The sequence below is a fragment of the Lycorma delicatula genome, chromosome 11 (assembly GCF_047948215.1).
Source record: "Lycorma delicatula isolate Av1 chromosome 11, ASM4794821v1, whole genome shotgun sequence".
Lineage (NCBI taxonomy): Eukaryota > Metazoa > Arthropoda > Insecta > Hemiptera > Fulgoridae > Lycorma > Lycorma delicatula.
In genome coordinates, this window is record NC_134465.1 from 66,602,793 (window position 1) to 66,627,959 (window position 25,167).

At 29.3% G+C, this 25,167-nt stretch overlaps 2 long non-coding RNA genes across 2 annotated transcripts in view; one reads left to right on the forward strand and one right to left on the reverse strand.

Moving 5' to 3' along the window:
- Positions 1 to 6,693, reverse strand: part of LOC142332531 (uncharacterized) — a 20,853-nt gene extending 14,160 nt beyond the window's left edge. Inside the window, exon 1 of the long non-coding RNA XR_012758317.1 lies at positions 6,336 to 6,693. This is a non-coding gene — a long non-coding RNA (uncharacterized LOC142332531). The remainder of the gene's footprint in view (positions 1 to 6,335) is intronic.
- Positions 1 to 21,256, forward strand: part of LOC142332532 (uncharacterized) — a 23,086-nt gene extending 1,830 nt beyond the window's left edge. Inside the window, exons 2-3 of the long non-coding RNA XR_012758319.1 lie at positions 9,113 to 9,326; positions 21,118 to 21,256. This is a non-coding gene — a long non-coding RNA (uncharacterized LOC142332532). The remainder of the gene's footprint in view (positions 1 to 9,112; positions 9,327 to 21,117) is intronic.
- The last annotated feature ends 3,911 nt before the right edge of the window (positions 21,257 to 25,167 follow it).

Below are 25,167 nucleotides of genomic sequence, written 5' to 3' on the forward strand. Positions count from 1 at the left end.
AAGGTCCTCAGATATTATTTGCAAACAAGTTTTCTTCAAATTTATTCCCGTCAAATATTCCATATATTCCTACATCTACTTCAGAATTAAAAAACACGATTCAAACAAAGTTTAAGTAGAGAATAGTTTAGAATTTAAACATTTTGTTCAAGGTAGAAAAAATTATTTATAGAGAAGATATCTAAAAATATTAAGAAATAAATTATTATGGAGATTTTAAATGTCTTATATTCATTAAGAATAAATAAAAATTAGATTTTGCTATTGAGAACCAAATTTACAAATACCTTTTTATGATGAAATATTATTTTTGAGTCCTTATATATTTACAATGTAAGGTTTTTATTGAATTTACCATTTTATTTCAATTCACATAATTTTCAATTGATTATGAGAAACATTAAAGAAATTTTTCATCTGCTTTAAAAGTTATATAAAGCACAAGTTTTGATTAACAAATATTTATGAATGTGTGACAAGTATCAATACAGTATAAAGTAACAATACAGAAAAAACATTCTTTGGAAATTAACAATTTATTATAAGTTCAACAATTAATTATACAGACCGTTAAGGTTAGGAATGGATCTAAACAAGTGTAATCCTGATCTAGTAATAAAATTTATTTGATTTGAATGATAGCAAATGATTTGCTATCATTTATATACTACTATGCTAAATAATTTATTAAAATTTAAATTATCATTCATTTTATGGGTTACAGAGCAATGACCAATGAAAAGGTAAAGTAAAAGAGATGTTTACATCAATCTAAGATTTAAAATATGAAATAACTGCTGTGTTGAAGACATTGTTGCAACACAGCTTGAATTGCAATTCAATTTCAAATAATATCTGTTAGAAGTTAACGCAAACAAAGCAGTTGTTAATAATACCAATAAAAACATACAAGATCTCTCAAAACAATTAGATCTCTCTTAATCACACAGAATAATTAGTGCATACTGTATGAGGACCCCGCATCTTACCCTGATCACCAATTTTACACTGAAAGTACAAACGATATGCTTTTTTAATTAAAGATGTAATTTTTTATATTTGATTTTACGGTAAACTCACTACATACATAACAAAAGGCATTCACATCATTTAGACAATTTTGAGTCATGACAGTGCACTGTTAACAAAGTTAAGACAGCAATAAGACTGAACCAGATTAATTCATTCCTAAATCCACAGCTTAATACAAACAACACATTCAGCTACATGATTAATTTTGTCCATGAAGGCTTACTCTTCAGTATTAGATGTGTCATAATATGTGACTGATATGATTTAATTCTTTGTCTATATTGTTTATTTATAGCTTACTAATTAAAGTTAAACAATAATAAATTAGCTAGTAAAATACAATATAGGAACTTAAAATGCTAAGTATACATTGAAAAATGAAAAAAATACTATAATTAAAATTAAATAATTTTTCAAAAATGGTGGGCGATAGAAAGATTCTGAGTTCATATTTGTTTTCAGCATTAAAATCATGTATTGCATGTTAGGAAACAAAAATTATGTTTATCAGTGTAATTTAATAAGTTGAAAAAAGTAAGAACGAAAGATGTCTACTATAATCATAACAACAACTTCGTAATTATGTAAGTAGAAAAAAGATTTAACAAAAAAATTATGTTTAAAAGGAAGTTCCATAATTCTGGAATTTTTTTTAATTAGTGAATTGATAAAATTGAAAATTAAGAGATTTTAAAGCAATTTTAAGAAACAAAATAATATATATTTGTGTAAACAGTAAATCATAATTCCTGTTTAAATCAAATTCTAACCTCACTCATGGAATTACAATATATCTTGTATTTTCATTATTCACTTTTATTTTAATGTAAAGTTATTACAGAATATTCTTTTGTTCTAACTAAAAAACTGAAGATAAAATTTAAGAAGAAAATTTAACTCATAGTAATGTTGAAAAAGGGGTACAAATATTTAGTAGAATAACTTATCTCTTATTGAAGAGGAAACACATTCAAATTTAAAAATGGTTTGAAGAATGAAAACAAGAAGTTAGAATGAGAAAATATTGGGAAAAAGAAGAATAAATTGTAACTGCATGCATATCTATGCGACTAGAATGAATTTAAAAACTTTTCATTGCAATTAAAGGATAAAGGTTACAAAAAATGCTTTATTTTATCACAAAAAGTAGATGAAATGTGGAGCTTCAAAAGTTGATCATCCTCTCTAAAATTTTCAAATAACCTAAGCTGAGAAAATTATTCCTGACTGTTTCAAAATAAATATATTTATTATAATAATGAAGAATTATGATATATCTAGGCACAATGAATATTGTTTTCATTGTTATACGACATACACATTTATTTGTAAAATAAAGAGAGTAACATTCATTATTAAATATTAAAATAAGATATATTTAAGATAAAATATAATATCTTATATTATAAGATATATTTTGTACTTTAGTACAAAAGGGTTCAGGTTTACCAGACATATACCTCAGACTCGTTTTGTTTGCAACCTTCTAGAAAAGAAACAATTCCTAACACTATCTTACTTAACTGTACTAACTAATTTGATGGAAATAAATATCATTGTGTTTTTCTGTAATATATTAAATAATAAAATTCAAACCGACAATACAGACCAAGAGAAATAATTTGATAGGTCTACTGATTGGTTTAGTGAATAATGAAATGATGGTATTTTGTACCATGGTCCTCTACTACTAAAAAGTAAATAATGACAAATAGTTAATTTTCTGAATTGAACATAATATTAATGTGAGTTTTTGAACCCGTTTTACATTAGTTACAGTCTTACTGTATGTAAATGATCAAAGAATATTACTAGGTAATAATAATAATAAACTATAATTGCGAATAAAAAGAGATTAAAATGTTTGTGTATAAAAAAAAGATAATGAATTCCTGTGAATCTAGGTATAGAATTTCAATTTTATCTATCTTTATTAGGTTTTGATAAGTTCCAGAATAAGATCGTTTTCAGTATATTTATAACACTCATTTGACTTGTTTCCCGCGTAGATTTAAAAAAAATGCAGTTAAAAATTATTTTTTCGTAAGCAACTAGAGAATGCGTTAAATACATCAACGCACATAGTTTTATACTGTTGGCGTCCTTTCTAACGGTACCGTTTACAGCTATTCGATTTAACTATGTAGATTAATTTGGTAGTCCAAATAATCTTAGTTGAGTGCTTACTAATAGAAATAATTATATAGATCTACTGATTGGTTTCTGCGAATAATGAAATACTATTTTGCGTCATGATCTACTAAAAGAAAGTAATGACTTGTTGAAATGTACGTAATGTGAATGTGTTTATGAAGCGGTTTTACATTAATTATTTACACTTGTACTTCATTCTAATTGTGTTATCTAGGTAATATAAAACTATAAGAACTTTTAGGACGTTATGTTTATAGTTAATTTAGACCTAACTTTTTGGTGTTTATTTTATCTGAAACTTTTTTATTGTTTAATACTATATTTTGTGTTCGTGAAGAAAGTTACTTTTTATTACTAATGCTTGTTAGTTTTAATTTCCATGTTAATAATTATTTTTAATATTATTACGAGTTACTGGTTATTCCTGATGAAAAGAAGTACCAGTAATGATTTACCCATCCTAGCTATCTATTTTATGATTTGTTTAAAATGTTAATACTTGTGCTTAAAGATGTACTTCCTCACACAAATGATTTAAATGTAAGCCTCAAAAACTTTTGTTTAGAAACCCAAATTTGTAATAATGCTATGAAATGCATAGTTCATTTATTTATTGAACAGGATGACAAAAAAACCATAAAACATTAAAATAACATAAAGTTATTAATAACTGAATTTCAGATTAATGTTATTTTTCTTCCAAGCCATTTGTCGCTAATTGGCACCTTCCTGGAATAAATAGTAATGAGGCAGTAATTAGCTACATAAGGCATTTTGGAAGAAAGAGTTTCATTAATTTGAAACTGGTAGTCAAACTTTAAACCTAATATACACTCATTAATTAAAATTAAATGTAAAAAAAGGTATTTAGAGAATTAAAACTAGAATTAAAATTTTTAAAGGAAGATAAACGTGGAAGAGGTTAGTGAATCAGTTTTTCTCAAAGGGAAGTAATTTTATTTTAATACTTTTAAAACTAATTTTAACTTTACCCTTTTACAAAACAATTCAAAATCTATTTTTTATTTGTCACTTAACATTTTGTCACTTATAAATAATAAATTTTAATGGGGGGTATTTTACGTTAAAAATATATTTTTTTTTCATTGCTAGAATTATTATTGCAGCGTCAAGTAAGCACTGGGTATGAATGTCTGTAAATAGTTGAGTTGACAATTGATAGGATTTTGATATCACAGCTGGATGACATTTTTTGACTCATACCATGGAAAAGGATCATGTGATGGTATTGGAGGAACTGTAAAAAGGACTGTGACTAAAGCACGCCTTCAAAAGACTGTCAACAATCAAATTGTTACACCTTCTGAAATGTACAATTATTGCAAAGATAATATTAAAAATGTAAATTTATTTTCTGCTCTAATAAAGATGTATCAGAGACTGAAGAATACCTCAGTTCTCGTTATCAGGTTATCACAACAGTCCCAGAAACAAGAGCCTTTCACAGTTATGTTCCAACAAGTCAGAAATGTATTCTGAAAGTCCGGGCAGCCTCTGAATCAGAAACATTTACATTAGTATCAGTACACAAGGACATAGTGTTTCTGATTGCTTTATAGGTTTACCAAAGCCAAAATGTAAAAATTATGTCGCTGTGTATACGATGGCAAGTGGTGGTTAGGTGAAGTCATTGAAGTCAAAATACATGAAAATGAAGAGCAATATCAAATATACTTTCTCCATCCTCAGAATCCTGATACTTCAATAAAGAAATCATTGAGGGATAATCAAACATGGGTTCAACTGTAAAATATTTTAAAGATTCTCACACCTTCAGAGCTTTTTCTATTGACTTACTGGAAGAGGACACATTTCACCAAACATGAATGAAGACTTCATCAGTTCTAATCAATAAAAAAAAATGGCAGGATTACTAAGTTATGTTAGTTAAGTTTGTTATCAAAAAGTACAAGATTTATTCATAACTTCCATTAGCAGGAGTAAAATAATGTAAAAGTGAATTGAACTAGTTAGTGTATTTGAGATGTTTATCATTTTGTAATTATTATTTATCATTCTGTAATTGACAATTAATTATCAATTTATTCATTCTAATGGTTTAGTTGTAAAGTACATAAAAAGTACCTACTGTAAGTAAACGTTTCAGTTTTTGCCACCTATCCCACATGTGGTTTTTGAGCCCCAAAAATGAGACATTTTATAAATCTTACAATTTGGCGGCCACTTTTTTTTTAATAAAGGTAGCAGTCCATTTTTTTTTATCTACTACTAGTACCAAAGAGTTAAATGATAAAAAACAGTCCTATTTCCCTATGCCCATCATTATTTATTCTGGGCTCAAAATTTGAAAAAGCAACAATTCGTAAACATAACTTCAGTAAACATTACAAGATTTAGTTATGTAACAAAATTAATTTTGGGCTAACTAAGATGAAGTTCCATATTTACTCTTTCCAAAAAGCCCTTTTTGACCTCTAAGATGTAAAATAAGAATGCTACAGCTTATGGAAAGACAAAATAGGTGTTTTTACCGGTTGCAAGTTAGAAAATAGCCCATTACTCAAGAAATTTTTTTTTAAATATTAAAAAATATTCTTTGCCACTGCTAGGTGGGTAGTTATCAAACACCAAATATCATCAAAATCAAAGATACTGATGCACTAAAATTTGTTGAATTAATTTGGAATACCCCTCCCGCGTTGGGAAGAGGAAGCCGTTAGATTTTTGCAGAAAATGGGTATTCTAACGAAGGGACGAAAATGTGCCAAAAAACATATTATCTCTGTACTTTACTGAAGAACACATAAATTGTGTATTATAGTAATAAGCACATAAATAACGTACAACGATGGTGGAATCATTATAGGTTAGGTTCAACCATAGTGGCGCCGTTACAACACAAGTACCTTAATTACTAATACATAACGTAAAAAAAATATATTGTGGGGAAAACAGACCTTCACCATTCCCGCGTTTACATCAGTGAAAGTCAACACCTAATTATACTGTGTTTCGTCCAACAAATATTGATTCTGGCACCTTCCACCACACAACAGAATTTAAACACTCGTTAGGGTTTTGCGTTTTCCCATGCAGTCACTAAGATGTTCATAAGACAACGGTCTTATAATTGGCTTATTTGTATTTTATATCTAAAATAGTATTACCTTCTTTTAGTTGTTAATTTTCTTTTTTGTCTTCTCTGTAAACTGAAAAATGGGGTGATAGTTTGATTTTAGATCCACTGAATTTGGAAGATGAACAAGAATTATCTAAACTGGATTCAAGATTTACATCGTCACATTCACTTGCAATATCAACACTTTCACTTGTAATGTTCATCATTTTTGGCCTATCACCTTTCTTTTTTATTTAAAAATATTTCATTGTCTAGATATTTTTAAAAACAACGAAATCGTAACAATAAAACACAATATCAACCTAATATAAAAAAAAAACATCATTTGTTAATATTCTTGATCAAGCAAAAATACATGCAAAGATGCACAGAAGAAAGAACAGAAATTTACCTATATAGAAAATTTGTCGGACTCCCTATATTTATTTTAAATATACATTGTCATTTTCTGTGTGTTATTTATCGGTATTAAATATGTATAATAGTTAATTTTTGACATTTGTTTTTTGTATATATTATGTACTAAACATTCATTATAAACATTATATTTGGTAATTTGTTTTATAATACCTATTTATTTATTTTATTTATTATATCCATTATACTTTGTGTAATTGATTGTATAATTGATGTTCGTATAAGTATTAATTTTGTGTGACCACAGATGATTTGAATATTTATGTTTGGTGGTTTGGTACTTACGTATTAACGCCACCGCAGCTACAGCTTTATTTAAAAACAAAGTAGTCAATCAGATTTCGGTGGAAAATTGGCCGAAACAGATTCAAAACAGAATATAAATGGTTATTTATTTTATAAATATAATAACCAAACTTAACCTACGCTCGCTTCGCTCGCTAACCTTGACTAATTAACACCGTAATTTTTTGAGTATTTATTTAATAAATTCAGTAATTATTGCAATTTGATTATTTAAATAATTGTAATTACTGAATGTATTAAATAAATACTCAAAAAATTACGGTGTTAATTTTGGTTATATTTTATTTATAAAATAAATATTTATTAATTTATGTTAAACTTTATGTCGGCCCATTTTCCACCAAAATCCGATTGACTACTTTGTTTTTAAATAAAGCTGTAGCTGCGGTGGTGTTAATACGTAAGTACCGGTGGTTTTGTTGGTTGTGAGTTTCCTATGTACTGAAGTTATGAATTGATTATTTTTATTCCTATTATCTATTTCGATACAGTCATCTACGTGATTTATTCTCTTATTTTTATCAATTTCAAAAGTAAATTTCAATTCATTATGGTAAGAATTTAACTTGTTCAAAATTATTAAATGTTCATTTTATATAATGGTCTTTAGACCACAAAAATATCATCAACTTACCTAGTTCAAAGTGAAATATCATGAACATAAGTAATGCTATAAACAATTTTACTTTTTGTAAAACAAATCTCAGATATGATGGCTGACAATGGAGAGCCCATTAGTAAGGTATTTTCTTGAGTATAAAATTTATCATCAAACTTAAAATAATTCTGTTGGCAAATATTTCTAATAACGATAATATTATCAATAAATAAAGGGTCTTCATGATTTTGTATTAATTTATTTTTTATTATGTTGATTGTTTCATTTATGGGTACGCTAGGAGTACATGTTACTTTTGTCATAACTAACGATCCTGGTGTTATCCCCAATTTTTAAATCTTTTAATTTATTTACAAGTTTGTATTCATTCTTTATGTTATATTTATAATCCAAATTCATTTTGATTCTAAGTATTTTATTTATTATTTGAGAGATGATGTAAGAAGGGGCAGTTGTGAAATTAATTAAAGGTCGCATAGGTATATCAGGTTATGTATTTTTGGTATTCCAGGTAATACTTTATATCTTTCATCAGAATTTTCATCCTTTACAGCTTCACACTTGGCTTTTTGAAATGATTCCGCTCACCTGATCTTTACTGACATCCATGTATATACTCTTTTTGGTGTTTAGACTTGAGCCATATTTCTCACATGTCATGAAAACTTGATATAAGAATATTTACAAATATGCTGCTCATAGTATTTATTTGTTCCTTTTTTTTAATTTTACCATTTTTTTAACAGTTCCATAAATGATTATTTTGTATTATCTCAATCATGCATCTGTTTCATCTCTCTTACTTATCTTTTCATTTAGGTGAGGTTCCTTTTATAACTCAACTTTTGTTACTTTCTATTCTTGTATCCAAGAGACTGAATAAAATTTTCTGTGTACTTTTACTCTTATTTCTGAATTTCTTCAAAATTCATTTTTTTTTAAATTTTAAAATAAGTAAAGAATATCTTTAATCAGTAAGATTTTGAAAGTTGTCTGTTGTCTTAAAAATAAACATAAAAATGTAATATTCCATTTAACCAACCATAAATGTATAATATTTTATAAAAAATATTATTATTGAATGTTTTTAAAAAATAAAATTTTTAAATGTAATATTTTTTAGATAATTTTCAATATCCTTTTTGTAATCTGTGAAAATTATTTACAGGTGCTAAGCAGATGTCCTGAAACTTTTATATATCATAATACTGACGGCACATATTTTCCAAAAATACTTTCTTATTCCGTTTAGTCTCATTTCATTATTCTAGATAAAATCCCTTCTGTACTGTGAAAAGACAGGATTCTGTATATTTCATTCTAAAAATTAAATGTGAATGCTAGTTTACATGTGCTGTAGCCAACCATTTCTCCACTGATTTTAAATGGTGTACAAAATTGATTGTTTTACAACAAAACATACTGTATTAATCTGTTATATCATTTTTGTTTTGTTTTATCAGGCTATCTGTTTCAGCTCTCTATTCTGGCTCTGTTGAACTGTTAAGCACCAGATTTATCAGAGGTAACATACAGAGTTGCTTTCTTTGAAAATAGTGGAGTTCACTACTTCACTACACTGTCAGTTCCTGTAATTATGGATTTGGAAGAAAAGGTTTAACCGATAATGAGGGAAAACTATGAAAGTGCTATTAGAAAAAAAATAATAAGCATAAGGTAAGAAGCATTATCAAATTCGGTACTCTTGTTGGTAAACGGTTTTCATACTTTTCATATTAAGATTCATATTATTTTTCTGTACTGTTAAATTTTATTTTAAATTCTAATAACATAAAACGCATGTAGTACAGAATATTGAGGTAAGACATACCTTAATCTTATCATGAAAGTAACTTTTTAGGATTCTCTATACTCAGTCAGTTGAATTCATTTAATTCAACTGCATATTAAATAAAGATATTAAAAATTAGAAGTACTAAAATAAACCATATAATAACAAAGAAATGTTAAGTAACAAAATAAACATAAAACATATAGCGATTGAAAATGAATATGTTACTACTTTAATTAATAATATTATATTATTATAACTACCTTATAAACAATACATAACAAGACACAAAAAAGTGAAATCATATACATAAAGTGTTTATATATTAATTATATCATTGAAAACATTACTAAAACTTACAGTAAAGAAGTATTTAAACCAGCACGCAAACCTAATAACCATATAATTAGACATTTAAAAAACCCAAAATAATAATAATAAAATCAACAACTTGTGTGTAATTAATAAAATTAAATGTAAATGATTGTGATATTCATAAAGGAAAAACAAAAGATCCTTTAAAACTAATAAATTAGTTTTTTCTAATATGGCAAACCATCTGATAACAATAAACATAATATTTCCGATGTAAATACAAATTTTGAAATATTAGAAATTTATTAATTTCTAACATTTCATAAAATGACATAAAATTAATTATATTAGAAAAATATTACTTATATAAATAACAAACAAAATTTCAATTTGATAAACCATCTGACAGTATTTAAAGAATACGGTCTTATAAAAACAATGAAGCAGCACTCATGTAATACATTAATATGCAATTTTCATTATAACATTATAGTACTGTAACAGACATTTCACCATTTTTAATATCTTTATTTAATATGCAGTTCAATTAAATGGATTCATCATGACTGAGGATATGGAATCCTGTAATAGTACTTTGATAATAAAATTATGGTAAAATGTTTACGTGATTTTTATATTAATAGAATTTAATTTATATTTAATTTAATATACAGAGTTTGTAAAACAAAATTCTGTATAATGTTAGTAAGAAGATAATTAACTTTCTTTGAAATTTTTCACATTTGATTAACAAATGAGAAAAATTTATCGGTTAAAAAAAAGTTTTAGAAAATTCATTATCTAGGAATTTCCACAACGGTTTTATGTTATCTTTTACATCTCCATCTGGTATCAGGTTACTTTATTCTGGATACCTTAATTATATTCAATTGGCTGCACCTTTACATAATATTCTACCAAGTAAAAACAAAATAAAAATTAGTAATAGGGGCTGAGGAGACACCGATTGGGATCGGCAAAGAGTCATAGGGGAAGACACCTGTCTTGTGATGATCCTGATTGCCATACCAACCCTCTGTTCATAGCCATGATGGGCTTTACTGGAGATTGTCTTTTAGACCCTCTTAGCTTGATAACACAACACAGTCATCAATTCAGTCTCTGCCAGTATGCCATCACTGGAAATACCTCAGCAGATATTTTCAACAGCTACAAGATTAGGAGAATAATTAATAGATTCGCAGAAGCACAATCCCCGCACCTTCTAACACTGAAGGTTTTTGTCTACAGTTTGCCGGAGTTGAAAAATGATAGCTGGGGGTCAGCTTGGAGTTTAACATCAAAGGGGGCATTAAAAAGCTGTTTTGGTTTGCTAGCAGATGATAAAAATCCCTCCAGTGATTGGTCACAAACATATTGAACAGAAACATTATGACTTCATTAAAACTATTTTGGAGGATGAAGAGCATCCTGGCAATCATATTTTACAGTGGTCTCCATTAACTATATTTTTGTCTCTCTCTCTCTCCCTCTCTCTCTCTCTCTCGTACACACACACGCGCGCGCGCGCACACACACACACACACACACACACATATATTATAAAATCTTTTTAATGATATTTGGTGTGATATCAGGTTCTGACTTTTACCTGTTTGTAACAGAACGCAAGGTTAGCGAGAGTTTATTATTTCCCTACTAATTGCAGAACCTGGACAAGTATCCCTTGCTGGTGTGTCATTCTTTTATCGGGTGAGTCATTATTTATTTAGTGTGCGGTTATAGATTTTATGTATTTTATTTATGGACGGATTTTGTATTTGCGTTTTGGTCCTGTAAACCGATGAGAAATAATTGACTGGGGCTGATCGTGGGAGACTAGGTGTATATGAGCTTCGTACTCCCTGCATAATTACCTTTCATTCTGTCCTCTGGAGTCCTTTCGGTGCTAGCGCCTTTCAGCCTAACAGGAATTTGCCTTCTGGAGACCCTAGTGTTTGGAGGAAGCAATGTGTGCTCCCCTTTATTACCAGTTTGTATATAAAGTCCTAAAACTAAATACAAGTAAGATCTCATTTACAGAAATACTTTGGTCTGATTCTGCAGTTTATTAATGGTTAAACAGTTTTAGAAAATATAAAATACACAATCTTTTCGGTGTATCCCTTTGTTGGATCGAAACAAAATTTAACCCTGTGTACAAGTAAAACATATTGGGGGAATAGTATATGTTAAAACTTATTTTTTTTAAATATAAGACTAACAGTTACAACTTGTCATGAGTTTACAACATATGAGTAATGCTTAGCATAATTTTTTAACCCCGATAGTTATTTACAACCCCTGACATAGGAGTTGAAATGGTAAAAATGTGATTTGCTTGAGAATTCATAACGTCATTGGTATTGAACCTATAACAGCAAAAATAGTGTCATTAAAAGAAAAAAAAACAAAAAAACTTAGAATTCCTAACTTAGTTTTATGAATTCTAACAATAGATTAAAATTATACAGTTTACAGGGAACTATTTAATTTTTTTTTGTTTATAATGAAGAGGCAAGTTCATTGTTATAATTAATTTAAAAAAAAATACCTTATACCAAAAACGTTATTTGGTTCTATCATATCGTAGATGAATAAATTTTCAACATTTGGAAAAAATTATTATGTTTGTACATAGTCTAGAACAACAGATATAATTGATCTAGTTCATGAAAGCATGGAAAAAATAAATATGTGGAAAACAACAAAATAAAATTAACTGAACAGTATTTAAACACTAAAGTTCTCTCTGGATCAGAACTGCCCTACTCCATTTGTTACATCTTCCTGCTCTCGTTATGATGTTTCACATCAAAACTTTTTTTTTTTTAATGTGTTCCACTTTATGTTTCAGAGGTATATATACTTACACCAGAAAACATAAAATGTGTTTACATAAAACCATAATTATGTATAACAGCCGTACATAACAAATGCGTACGAATAAATAAAAAATAAGATGCTAACAGTATTACTATTTTCCAGTGATTCCTGTACTTCTGTGCTGTGAGTCTAACTTCTGCTCAGCACCATTACTGGTAATGGCTGTCCAGGGACAGCAGCAGGTCGGTTGAGGGTCAGCCATTGTAGGGATCCTAAGTAATATCCTGATTGCAGTAGCTTAGCTTTCTATCTTGTCAACAGGGCATCTGGGGATGTTGATCCAGGTTAGGAGGTTGGATGGCTGTGTAAATTGCCAGCCCACACTGCTTTAATGGTACTGGCCCCAAGAATTATGGAATTATTAATTAATTAATTAATTAATTTTATTTAATTATTTAATTAAAAATCGTAGGCAGTTATGATATTTTAATATAATACACATATTACTATTTTTATTCACTTAATTTATTGTATAATATTTAGAAAATTGTTTTTAATTCTCATTTTGCAAGGTTTACATTAATACAAAACATGAGAATTTTTATTAACGAATTTCAATAAATATTAGTTGCACATACAAGTTGGAAATTGAAGATGATAGGCCTACTGTCTCATTAGTTCAAAGTTACATTTTTAGGAATGTTCTTTATATTTCTTATTTACTGGTGTTACAGCGAAAAGATAATGTAGTTAAATTTTCATAATCGGTTATCTGGTGAGTGTCTAGATAACTTACTGTTTCCTTCCAGCCTGTCAAAGCAAATACATTGAAAGTGATACAATATAGTACATTTGTTTAAAATTCTTTTTTTATATATTAGATATTACAATAGCCCGATGCAATACCCAAACATCTGGGCTACAGCCAAAATTTTTTAAGTCTATGGCCAAAAATACAACAGAAATCACCTATTACTTTACAAAAAAAATCCAAAAAAAAAACATATTTTTAGTATTTTATTTGTGTTTTACATAATTTATCTGTATTGAAAATAATTTACCCTCCCACCACTCATAGGCGATTATATAAAAGCCAAATGGCACAGCAACTGATTATGCAGGGCTCTGGGGACCATCACCACAGATTCCCTGACTACCTCCTGCCAGGCAGAGCCGACTTCATCGAAGACCTGCTTACAGACCTGACAGCCCTTTTCAGGGCTACCCCACCAAACATACACTAACGGTCCTTTTTAGGGCCACCACTCCAAAAATCTGAAGAGCTCTTTTCAGGGCGACCATGACATTCTAAGGTGCCATGTGCCTTCAAAATCATTCAGCAATAATATGAAAGGTATTCTGGATGAAGGTTATTCTGGATGAATATAGCAAGATTCTTAAATTTAAACCACAACCAGTCCTACTTAAGTGTTAATTGACATAACTAGCTTTACAGTAACTCTATACTAAATGTAGGAAATTTATTAGAAACCATAATATCAGTGGAATTTAAGTAAAAGCTCTGAAAACATTTATAAATGATATATACTGGCTTCAAAAAGATTGGTTTGTTATAGTCATCAGGGTTTACCATAGTAATGTTAACCATTAACATAATGTTAACCATAAGGTAAGGTAACCTTACCTTATGTGAAGTGGTAAAAGAATGTTAAAGTAAATAAAGGTGGGTGATGACCTATTATAAACAATGCATTTTGTTAAGTATGAGGACAAAGTAAATTATAATCTAAGAAAGTTATGATCAGCACAAAAAATAATGGAATATTTCGTCATCAATGGAACAGGGATTTGTTGATTAAGGAGGATGGATCTTAGGTTAACATATTGGATGCAGAACCGGTTAATTATGACCTTTACATGTATTTATATTTCTATAAATGACAGATATCATTAGAAGAGGCAAAACTTTACAAGATAATCGTTTCTGTAACACATCAGTGGAAACGTGAACACTGGATAATGGGAACTTGTAACGCATGAAAATTACATGCGTTAAAAAATACCGCTATAATGTGTTAATCGATGTCAGAATTATACAATTTTTAACACAGGAAAGAGTAAAGAAGAATTAAAATACTGAATTTAAAATGTCAAGAGCGCTACTCGTTAGCTACAAATACACTTAACCAAAATACATCTATAACAAAATGAAAACATATACTTAAAGGAGTTGTAGGAATCAGTATAATAGGTAGAGGGTAAAGGAAATGGATGTTTGACATATTTATAACCTAATTAATAAGTTTGAAATTGATATGGAGAAAATGAAATCCAAAAACATTCACATCGTAGAATGTGCCGGTATATTAAAGTAGGAGAAAAGGTGTTAAACTAGAGACCATACAGATGATGTCCAAGACTTCCGAAATGAGAGAGAAAATGATTGAGAGATGTAATACACAGTCGCTCATAAATCGCAAATAAATCAAATATGGCATAATAGTACATTTTATTTTGCTTCAAAAAATTAGATTTTTTTTCCATGTCACAATTTACAGAAACACATTTCATCTGACCGGTGAACCAGTTTTTTCATTCTGTCAATGAAGGATTCTGGTAGGCTTTCCTTGATCCACAACCTCATTGCATTCTTCAGTTCATCACCTGAGATGAAATGAATAACCTTAATTACCCTCCTCTTTAATTACAATGAGCGAAACATGATAAGTAGGAGGTCTAAATCTAAGGTCTGTATGTGTTGTTTAAACCTGGCTTCCAAGTCCTATACTAAGCATTATGTATAAATTCTGATAAAATATAATTAATTTCAATGTGTACTTAGTATTTAACAAAGGATAGGCAGCATTTCATTGTTCTAAATGGCTACTGGCATTTTCTATGGTTGTGTCTTGCTACAAGAATAAGTTTTTCAATAGGTATATTATTATCAGTTTTTGTGGGTTTTAATTTGTTTTATTTTGAAGTTATAGTTCAAGATATTTTTATTTTGCCTATTGGTAGTAAATCCATTTTTTGGAATTCATTTTCAAGTAAATTGAAAATTTGTGTGATCCACAATCCATTGTTTTTTTATTACTTCCTTGTACAAGGTAAAGTATTATGATCGTGAAAAATTTCGGTTTCCAGATTTTAACAGAAATATTCATTTTGACCATCCCTAAATCCACTTTGACTAGTTTTGGTATGGCATCTGTACATACTTACGTATACATCTCGCATAACTCAAAAATGATTAGCCGTAGGATGGTGAAATGTTTGATTTGGGACTGCTGTAACATCTAGTTGTGCACACCTCCCCTTTTGATTGCAATCGACAGAACCAAAAGTGTCAAAAAAAGCCTTTTTCAGAAAAAGTTCTCAAAAAAGCCTTTTTGAGAAAAAGTCTTTTTCTCAACTGCAGTAATAAGCCCTCATTCAGAGCTTTTCAACAATATGTTATAAGTGGTACTTTTCACTGGTCCTATAGTTATAGCCAAATAAAATTTTAATTAATGAAATATTGGATCTTAGGGAAGGCACATCGGTTTGAATCAGACTTCATCTCCTTTTATTTTTAACTTCTTTTTTTTAATTTACATATATTTATTTATTAACCGCTAAAAAAAATCTTTACGATGAATAATGATTCAATAACAACAAAAAAAAGAAAAAATATAAGTTTTTAATGAATTAAAATTTTATGTACTTTTCATTAAGTGTAATGTAATTTAATAGGCGTACAAGGAAGTGATCAGATTTTTCATTGTTATTTCTCTTCCTGTCATTTCAATCGCTTGAATTATATGATTTCTGTAATTTTTGCCTCCAGTGTTTTTAATTTCTTTGGCTCTTTGGTTTATTGCTGCTTCTAATAGTTTAATTCCTAAATCTTTAAGGTACAACGAACGATGTTAATCACTTCCGAATTGCTACTTTGTTAAAGTATACTTTGTATTGTAAATTACTTCGTATTGTAGTTATTACTTTGTCTTGTATATTTCAAAATATTTTGAATTCACTCATTTTAGATTAGGTACTGTTGACACTACAAATGCTCACTAGTAACTGTTAACCGATAACCTAAAAACAAACTAAGTTAGGTAACTTCATAACCTAAACTCAAATTTATTTGCTTATTATCCTGGAAGAACCTAGATTTCTATAGGTTAACTAACCCCCCTGGTTGATCTAGTAGTGAAAACGTGTTTCCCAAATCAGCTGATATGAAAGTTGAGAGTTCTAGCGTTCAAGTCCTAGTAAAGGCAGTTACTTTTATACGGATTTGAATACTAGATCGTGGATAACGGTTTTCTTCAATGGTTGGGTTTCAATTAACCACACATCTCAGGAATGGTCGTCGAACTGAGACTGTACAAGACTACACTTGATTTACACACTCATACATATCATCCTCTGAAGTAATACCTGAATGATAATTCCCGGAGGCTAAACAGGTAAAAGAAAGAAACTTTACTGACCTGGATCCTTCGTGACTCAGGTAAGAAATCTTTCTCTTCAAACTGTTTATTACAAAAAATATGACATACTTTTTGCCAATTGTGATTGAATCCTGTTCTTAATGTTTAATTGTAAAATACCTAAAAGGTTAAAAACTTTTGAAAATGAATAATTGAAAAAAATAATAATTCTGATTTCTGGGATCATGTGGACCCGAGCTTTGTACTCTGAGTGTTAATATTGTATTTCAAAAAGTTAACACAGCCATTCTCAAAAACAAGAAACATTTTCTGATAGGTTTATTAGAAAAAGTGAAAATTAAAGCCATCATTCTGCTAACTGTTGGCAATAATGAGGGACATTATTATTCTGCAATAACTATATCTGAGAACATCATTACTTTCAGACATAGTAACTCTGACTGATCCCTGTTGCACTTGTTGCTTACATGTATCACAATTGAAATTTTTTATATGTAAAATGAATTTCTGAAAATATCTTTTCTTAGACATAAAATAACAAGGTTGGAGTAATTTTAATTTTTTTTCACTTTTGAATGAAAATTTGAACCTAGACTGATCCAGGAGAAATCATATAACCTCTCACTATTTGTTTTAGAAGAATTTTACAGAACTTTCTCAGCAGATCGAAAGTGGATGCTAACTCTTTTGAAGATCACTTTTATTTACTGTTAGTGTATGACTTTACTGCAATACAAATTTACAACAAATATGTTGTTAAGAAGGGTTTAAAGCCTGGTTTTACTTGTAGTTACTTCAGCCTGTTAGTTTGATCCTATAAGCATTCCCCAAATAAGAAAACGGTAGTCCCTGGACAAAGGAATGGTTTTCTTATTTTCCACTTGCTGGAATACCAAATTCAGATATATCTGTGATGCATGACATCACAATGAATAACATTTTTTTTTATTTCTTCTGTTTCAGTTCAAATCGTCAGTACTTAAAGAAGTAATGAATTTGATAAGTAATGAATTTGATTTGTAGTTTACATAATTTCATGATTATAAAAATTTTCATTCTGCAATAACTTATTTCCCTTTGTCAAAATCGATTCAAGAGCCTTTAGCAAATTTTCTGTCAGGCCTGTTTGTGATTTTGGGTCGAAAATCTTGAAACCCACCTTGCAAAGTCTGCAGACCCTACATGCTTTGTAGTAATAGAACGGGTACTTTTTTGACTGGTAGCCATTTCCAAAAAAATTTCATCAACCATAAGGTGCTGATTGTCTTCAGTGAGGTCACAGATTGATCAAGAATGTTGCCATCTAATACACTTGTCTTAAATATTGTGACTCTTTTTCTACATCTGGCTATTTGACTTATTTCCTGGTCCGGTTATAGACTTGGGTATATGATAATGTCATATCCCCAAAATGCATATGCAGTCTAGTCAAGATTTTACAGGTTTTTATGCTCTAATTTGTGAGAAATTTAATGGTAGTGTCTTGTGCTATGACATTTTGACCTTTTCCTGGGATAGGTATTGCTAACCAGAGAGACATAGATGCGTAGGCGAGGGGAATGTCCATCCCCTTCCACCAACTCTATTTTTAACTTCTTTCATCAACACATGTTCGTATGTGAGCTGTGAAAGCAGAAGTCAGTTTATATTGATTGAATCTTGTAATTTTTCAAACCAAAATATCATCATTTGTAACTGTATTACGGAAAAAAATTTGAATATGCATAAAGTATCATTGTTTAGAGCTCATGATTAGGTAAATGTAATAGAAGCAGGGTTATTAACATAATTGAAAAAGGAAAACTACTGGTGATCAGAGGAATATTGATTTCCTATGAGAATTTTAAAAATATTTTTACCTCTTAATTTGTGTAGTATATGTATATATTATTATATTATTATTATTAAAATATAATAAATACATATGTATATATTTACTATTACACCAAGTTTATTTTTATACTCTATGAATATGTTTGTACATAAATGTTGTTTGCTTAAAATTTGGGAAGTGACCTGATCGGAAAAGATTTTCTTTAATCGTTGTTTTTATTAAATTCTGAGGATGGGTTTAGAAATATATTTATCCAGATAAATTATTTTCTGATAGTGATAGCCTTATAAGTTAAGTTATACTGTAGCTTAAACAGATAGTATGTTATATAATTATATTTCTATGTAGTTTTATTTTTGAGTTATTGATTAAATCACATATTATATAAAATAATATTTAACTACCGTAAATGAAATTAAGAAAAAAGAATGAATTCTATTTTGTTATATATTTAATTTATAAAACTGTGGTGACTGCAGAAAGTTAATAAGGAATTAAATATTTAGACGGGAGAATATTCTATTAACAGAAATGGATGTGTTTTTGTAATTTAGGAGGTAAAATTGCAAAGAATTCATTCCTTAATGTAGACTTAAAAAGGAAGATAGATAAAAACAAATCTGCTATCAAATACAGATTTTAGAATTAGAAGCAAATGCTTGAAACAATTAATGTAGATTGTAATACTTATGGCAGTAAAACACATGAACAGGTAAAACTGTACGGAAAAGGATAGAGATGTATGAAATGTAGGGTACTAAAGGAGGTCATAGAAAATCAAATGTAACCATCAACCTCATGTTTGCTGTACATAATCTAAATTGAAAAATCTTTGATGACATAAAATGATTAAATTTCCCATACATCTGGTTCGATGAAAATGCATAACCTGTAAATAGTTAAACAACAAACCGAAGTCAGGTTTATTTGAAATAATGAAAATTGAAATTTTCAACTGCTTTCTTCATTGAACGTAAATTGCAATTCATATCAAATGAAATACATTTGATATTTTGCTCTGCAAATAAAACTTCGGTCTGTTGATGAGAGAAACTTGCTGTTTTATGAGCACCAACCATTACTATCATGGGGAAAGCAACTTAACTAAATGGGATTTTGTTAACCGTTTCCAAAATCAGATTTATATGATAATAAAAGATGACCATTTATAAAAGTTTGACGCTTAACATATTCTTTTTATTCATTAGCTAAAAAAGAGAGGCTTTTCAAAGATGACTCTTTCACCTCATCTTTGAATTGAATCGATGACCGGCATTCAAATTTTTCAGGTTTGAGAAATGGTAGTAATTTATGGGCGTCAAATATAGCACATGTAAAAGCGCTCTGGGGTAAAAGACAAAAGATTGGGTTATAGTTTCTGTGGACTTCATTCATATAATTTACTCAAAATCAAATTCTCTACAAGTCTTGTTTTAAAGCTGAATGTGTGTTTATCACCCATTTGAAAGGGTTATTTTACACTAAACATAAGTGTTTTTTGACTCCAATCTTTTATATTTAACCTGAAATTTTAAGAAAATTACTAAAAATACAACTTTGGAGCTTATTTTTTTTTCAATTTTTCAGATTGGAATTTATTTAAATCCACCAAATTGATTCCATAATTAGGGTACCAAGAATTGCAGACAGATTTAATTTTACTGAAGAAGCCAAATCAGGGGGAAATTATTCGCAAGCCGATACTCAACTATAAAGCATTTCTGATCCTCTGTTTGTATGAGCTTTCTTCTTTATTTTTACTAGTAGAAATTGTTGCAACATGTCCTGTAAGTTTGTTTACATTCTTCATAACTCCTACTTCGGACATATATATATCCTGTATTTGTGTGTGTGGCACACACACAAATACAGATTACACAAGTACTGAAGGATTTACAAAGAATGAAACAAACTTTCAGCTAAATATGAAGAAAAAAGTAAATGGTGAAAGTAAAGAAGAAAGTTCATATAAACAGAAGGTCAGAAATGCTATGTGTAGTTGATTCAGCTAGTATTGCTGATCTACTTTTCTTATGGGCAACAAGTACATGGAATCATATAATTTATACTTGCTGGATTTCAGCAGATTTTGATAAAATATTAAATTTTATAACCGAATTAAATTCAAGTTTGATAGAAGTCAACAGCATTATTATACTTTTACAACTAGAAGAATTAATTTTTTTAATTAAATTTAATTTTTTTGACAAGATTATTTTACAGAAGTATATTTTACTTTTCCAGCTATTAGCCAGAGAAACCTTATCAAAACCTCTTTCTGTAGCAAATTCTGTATTTCAGGTGCAGCAGAATACGATAAAAATGCAACAATCACAACAGAATTCATGTCATTCTTCGTTAATGGTGTCTCAACAGCAACCATCATCACAACCTTGCTCATGTCTTCCAAATCCATCAGTAACGGAGTGCATGGACTGCAGTTATGCTGCAGTGAGTTTTTGTTGTCTATTTCTGATTGTTTTTGATGATTGTTGATATATGAGTATATAAATACATGCACACAAACAATCCCTATTCTCCTGTAACTGGACAGCTCTGTGCAACTACGTCTTTACAATAAGATAACTTTGACAAAGTGCACAACACAAGAAAATATTAAATAAATAAATTTTTTCTCTTTAGGAACATACTGATGTGACCTAATGACAAGTAGCTTTTGAATGTGATGTATTGGCTTTGATAATATTGCTATTTGTTTCTTTCCACTTCAAAAAAGAAATGAATGCGGTTGGAAAAATTAATCTATTGCAGGAATCATTAGTAAGAAAAAGTAAAATTTGCTGTTAACACGCTCAAGAAAGATTGCTGTTTTCTAATATTGTCATTTTTAATATATTTAGTCCTCCAACTTAAAGTAAATTTATTCTACATACATTGTGTAGTATTCTCTAACAATTTCATTTTAAGTTAATGGATTATTTTACAACAAAAATACTTTATAACCTGTTAATGTTAATTATATGAATTGTTATAATATTACTATTAAGAATTATAGTTATTTAATTATATTTATCTGTTAATGAAGTATAAAATTTATTAATGTGATATATAGTGGATGTAATGGCATTCATTTTATTTTTCTAATTTAACATTTATTCCAAGTATTTAGTATTAATACCGATTACTGAATGGCCAAATAGAATTTCATATTATAGTATCAGTATAATAACTGGGTTACAAATATGTGAATATTAATTTAACCACTTTATTTTAGTCTAATAATTAATTTTAAATAAATTTTTTATACAATACAAATTTTTTGTTCTGTTTCATTTTCAGAATGGAAATGACTGTTTGTCCACAAAAAAATATTGTTTAGTTTGTGGAGTTTAAGTGAAAACTGGAAATAAATTTGGAAGTTCATTTGCAAATGTAAGACTTAAAAAAATTTATCTAAGTTATATTCAAAATATCACTACCAATTTCTTTTGTCTCCACTAAATTTATTAAAATGAAGAAGAGGAATATTTTAGTACAGTAATTTCAAACAATACATTTTGAGTAAAAGGATATCAGGACTGGCAATATAACATAAGCAAGTTTAAAGAGTCAGTACAGATTAGAAAATGTATAAGAGCCTACTTACTTACACTGAAATTTTAGGATGCTGGCTGTAATACAGAGTGGAAAAAAGATTAACAGGGTTTTAAAGCTACTTAATATATCTAATCTTAACTTACAATAATAAATCACAGGTAAAATGAAAGAGTAACTCTTTAAGTTTTTTGTAAGTATTCAATGTGAGCACGTTTTATCATGCAGCCCACATATTACTACTGATAGGAGAGTTTGTTCCATACTTTAATCAGCGTGTCTGAAGTGATAAGGATCTTGTATATGTGCCTCTGCTACCTAATAAACCCATTTTTTAACCGCAGTTAACCGCATTTAAACAAACAACATACGATTAGAAAACCTTGTTCAAAAGCTAATGCACGACACAGACTGGCAATACTCAAATGTGCAGTCAATAAAAGACCTCCCCACTCTAGCTCCATTCGTACAAACATTTATCACATTATTTTACCCATCTCAACCAGTGGATGCATTTTAACAAAAATCTTCATTTAGTATAAACTACTCAGTGATGATGTTAAGTTGAATATTTGTTCAAGTTATCTTGAACTATTAAACCCGTGAATTTGATGGTGAGAATTTGTTGTGAATGTGTGATTGATATATATATATATATATTAAATCAAACACTTCCTATTCTCCTTATGCTAAGATGTTTTTCTTTTGGAGTTTATTGATATGACTTCAGTAGTAGCTTTAGATTGTGATATACTGACTTTGGTAATATGAATGGTGTTTATTTCCTTTCACCCCAAAAACGATATGAATGTAGTTGAAAAAAAATTTATCGCAGTGTTTTTTATTAACAAAAAAAATGTAAAATTCACCATCACTCGCCCGAGAAAGATTTCTATAATGCTTTTGTCATTTTCAGTATTTTTATTTTTTATTCCTTAGCTTCAAATAGATTTACTGCGTATACATTGTGTAGTGTTTCGTTTTAAAACAGTAAAATGTTGTAACCTGTTATTAAATTTTGTTTTGTTAATTGGGTCCATGCTGACCGATCCAGTAGTTGGGGAAGTGTCATTCAATTGATCCCAGGCAGAGTTATGCTAATGAGGAGCATTGTACATGTCATAGAAGTAATATTATAATAAATTAAAACCCCAATATTTTTTTTTTGTTCACCAGGTATAATACAAATTATTAAATTATTTAATAACATGAACTCGTGGCCCGTGTGCACATATGTTGGTATAAGAAGAAACTTTTGTGAGAGTAATTAAAAAAACCCATTCTTAATACAAAATTAATCTTAGAATTTAATGATGACATAATTCTGTGCAAATTGGCTTCTGTAAATACTTTTTTTTTGAAATTCATGGCCCAGACTTTCTGTTCATAATGCCTTCTTCTTTAGCTGTCACTTTAATTTTTAACCAGACTTTGCTCTTTGTCCTATTGCAATATTTTTTCAAAAGTATGCTAAACTAAACCTTACCAAAATAATTTTGATATTCAAATACATTGTAAAACAAAACTTACTAGAACTTTCAAATTGTTTCAAAAATAAAAACTATATTCTCTAATATTTTACTTGATAGCTAACTTTATTTAATATAACATTACCAATCATAGAGCTTAAATGTTACAATATATTATATGTTCTTGCTCTCACATACACACACACACACACACACACACTCTGTGTGTGCGTGTGTGTCTTGTGTATGTATATATATTATATATAGTTTTTATTATTCTTTTTTCAGAATTTGATCAGATTCAACTGCATCACTACCTTACAGCAAAATATGGTGGAGTCGAAATCAAGCGGGATGGCGAGGTTAGATCAGGGGGATGGCGAGGTTAAAATAAGGGGATCAAAATAAGTGGGGTGGAAGAGGTTAAGATTAGGTCAGGGTCAAGATCAGACAGGATGGCGAGATTAGATCAGGCGGGGTGTATAGGATAAGATTAGGTGCGGGGTCAATCAGGGTCAAGGTCAGTCACTTTAATTTTTAACCAGATTTTGCTCTTTTTCCTATTGCAGTATTTTTTCAAAAGTATGCTAAACTAAACCTTACCAAAATAATATTGATATTCAAATACATTGTAAAACAAAACTTACTAGAACTTTCTAATCGTTCCAAAAATAAAAACTATCTTCTCTAATGTCTTATTTGATAGCTAACTTTATTTAATATAACATTGCCAATCATAGAGCTTAAATGTTACAATATATTATATGTATGTGTGTCTCGTGTATATATATATAGTTTTTATTATTCTTTTTTCAGAATTCGATCATCAGATTCAACTGCATCACTACCTTACAGCAAAATATGGTGGAGTCAAGATCAAGCGGGATGGCGAGGCTAGATAGGCAGGTTAGATCAGTGGGATGGTGAGGTTAAAAGAAGGGGGGGGGTTCAAAATGAGCGGGGTGGAAGAAGTTAAGATTAGGTCGGGGTCAAGATCAGCCAGGGTCAGACAGGGTGGCGAGATTTGATCAGGCGGGGTTGTATAGGTTAAGATTAGGCGCGGGGTCAAGATCAGGAAGGGTCAGTCAGGGTCAAGGTCAGTCTGGGGTCAAAATAAGCAGGTTGACGAGGTTAAAGATCAGGCAGGGTCAAGATCTAGTGGGGCGGTAAGTTTAAAATCATGTGGGGTCAAAATAAGCAGGGTGGTGGGGTCAAGATCAGGCAGGATCAAAATCAGACAAAGATGACCTCTCTGGTAAAGCCAATCAGGGCTTGGAATGGAGGGGGTGGTGTGGCGATCTGGATCGTCACAAACTGGTTGTCTTTC